At 45.6% G+C, this 2,500-nt stretch overlaps 2 protein-coding genes across 3 annotated transcripts in view; both read right to left on the bottom strand.

Moving 5' to 3' along the window:
• Positions 1–65, bottom strand: part of pgm2 (phosphoglucomutase 2) — a 9,889-nt gene extending 9,824 nt beyond the window's left edge. The window contains exon 1 of the mRNA XM_083693283.1: positions 1–65. This exon is cut by the window's left edge and continues 116 nt beyond it. The gene's annotated coding sequence lies outside the window, so the exon portion shown is untranslated.
• Positions 66–1,034: 969 nt separating this feature from the next.
• Positions 1,035–2,500, bottom strand: part of zcchc7 (zinc finger, CCHC domain containing 7) — a 43,361-nt gene continuing 41,895 nt past the window's right edge. For both annotated transcript variants that reach the window (XM_083693281.1, XM_083693282.1), the window contains exon 10: positions 1,035–2,500. This exon is cut by the window's right edge and continues 1,059 nt beyond it. The gene's annotated coding sequence lies outside the window, so the exon portion shown is untranslated.

Raw genomic sequence — 2,500 nt, 5'->3', positions numbered from 1 at the left:
GCGTATTCGTGCTTTTAGTACTTGGTGTACATACACACAGAGAAGTGAAAGAGTGGGGAGTGGGGTTTGAGATTCGCTTCCTAGTGATGACGTGATGGGACGAATGAGAGGAGAGAGGGGGCGGAGACGACAGACCTGGGGGGCGGGGTTTAGACGGCCGCAAGCGTCACCAGAATATTCCATTCTAATATTCCATTATATCAATATTATATGACATGTTATATTCACAACATAAAACCCAAACCTAGAAAGCAGGTACTCTCGAACTTTCTGAGCTAAACCCACGATGAAATGGGGGGGGGGGGGGGGGGGACATCCCGTGGTGGGTGGGCTCCTGCAGTGTGGGAGCTTGGGTTGGCTGGGGCCTCTGCTGTAGACCCTCCCAAGTGTAGGCGTATGGCCCAGGGGTTCTCGGGTTCATGCTGCTGCCCCCTCAACCCCCCCTGTTGTCCCTCTGGCAGGCTGCCCGTGACAGAGTGGATGCAGTGTTAGCGGGCGCTGGCCTTGTCCTTTAGATGTGTTTTAGATGTGCCGGGGGCCTCAGGCCACCTGCTTTATGCTGATTCTCTCCTACTGTTTAATGTGTCCGTTTTTCAGTTTGCAACAGAGGCAAAGCCTCTAATCTTGTGTTGTCCGAGGGGCTCTGAGCCCCCCAAAACTAGACTAGATTCCTGAATTCGTCCAGGCTGAGTCTCGATATCCTGGTCCTTGCTGCCCCACCCAGGTCCCATCAGAAAGCTGCCCTTTACTATGGAGTAAAGGGCAGGGAGTTAGGGTTAGGGTTCCTGGGGGGGTTCCTGGGGGGTCTATGATTTGATGTTAGATCATATTGTTTATATTATATTTATTGTTTAGTATTATTTTTGTTGTCAAGCACTTTTTCAACATTTGTCGATAAAAAATAAAAATAAAAAAAAAGCGCAATACAAATAAACTTGATTGATATGAAAGAAACACATTTTGAACCCAAACGTGTACAGTGTGTCTGTGCAATTAACTGACAATAAGATGACAAGAGACAGAGATGATCAAAACAAAGTGGATTTATTAAATGTAGATCAACCATATAGAGAGAATGAGGTGAGGCATTCAAATAAAGCACACACACTTTGTCAATAGAACATTGACCTATACAGTAGGGTGCTAGTGCAATGCTGCATTCAGACGCTCCTCTGAAACCTCAGAGGTACACGACCTGACGTGTTGCAGAGTACAGAGGAGCACCTTAATGCAGCATGAGCACTCTATGGGACTTCCTATAGAGTCACAATAATGCAAACACAGAAGTTCATTCTGCAAAAGCTAATCGTAATGATCGATAGTAGTCATCAGGGGAGGCTGGTGGAGGTAGAAATGTGGAGGACGGGGCTCATTGCAATGCATGGAATGGAATGAGGAATGGTATCAAACACGCATATGTTTTCTACCTCCACTGCCCTCCAGCGTCAGACTGGTCGAGGTGTTTGATACCATGTCCTCATTCCATTCCATGCATTACAATGAGCCCCGTCCTCCGATTTCTACCTCCACCAGCCTCCCCTGATAGTCATGTATGTTAGTGAGCCCAGGCCACATACTGCTGGAAGGTGACGTTGAAGTCTCAGTCATCCTCCAGTGAAAGGCAATAAGGAGACGCAGGTTAGTAGGCAATAAAACACGCAATTAATATATAATATACACTCAATAAATATACTGTACACATATATTTCTGAGTGTTTTACATGTACATTACGGGCAGCTTCCCTGGACACAGATTAAGCCTAGTCCTGGAATAAATCACATTTTCAATGAGAAAATCTCCTTTGAAGACACTTTTTTAAGTCTCGGATTAGGATTAATCTGTGTCTGGGAAAGAGCCCACCGTGTGCCTTCTGTTGTTGACGTCATCCAACGGCAGACATGTTTGTCCATCATCATTCACGTCACGGTCTGGTCCTGGTGTGGCGGGCGGGGTTCGAACCTGGGTCTCTGCCATGCGGAAGACCCAAACTTCTACCATGACACCAAGAGGACACCCCTCGAGGTCTGAGGGAGACATGGTTTTCATACCTCAAGAGGAGAGCTTGATTCCAGATCACCTCCTCTACACTGACAGAGGGTGACTGGCCCTTTGAATCCAATGGAATTGGAATGAGGGATAGTGTCAGACATACCGTTCCTCATTCCATTCATTACAATGATCCCGTCCTCTAGTTTCTACCTCCACTGATAGGACACTATTGGGCCTCTAAAGTGAAAACCTACAGACTATCATTTATAAGGTACAGTTTTTAACCCACCCTGTCATTCTGGGAAACACATTATTTCAAAAGAACTAGACTGGTGTATGAAGTGGATTGGTCGTTCTTGACAGCGGACCAGAATACCTGTTCATCATAGAGATGTGTGGAGAAACTTGTAAAAACGTTTCTTCTGAAAGTTTTCTTTCAGGTAACAATCGAACAATCTAACTAAACAATGTGAACTCTTTCTACTTTCTTCTTTTTTTTTCAAGTGAGAG

The sequence above is a fragment of the Argentina silus genome, assembly GCF_951799395.1.
Source record: "Argentina silus genome assembly, chromosome: 21".
Taxonomy (NCBI): Eukaryota; Metazoa; Chordata; class Actinopteri; order Argentiniformes; family Argentinidae; genus Argentina; species Argentina silus.
Note: the sequence above shows the minus strand (reverse complement) of the source record. Positions and strands in the feature narration are given on the sequence as shown.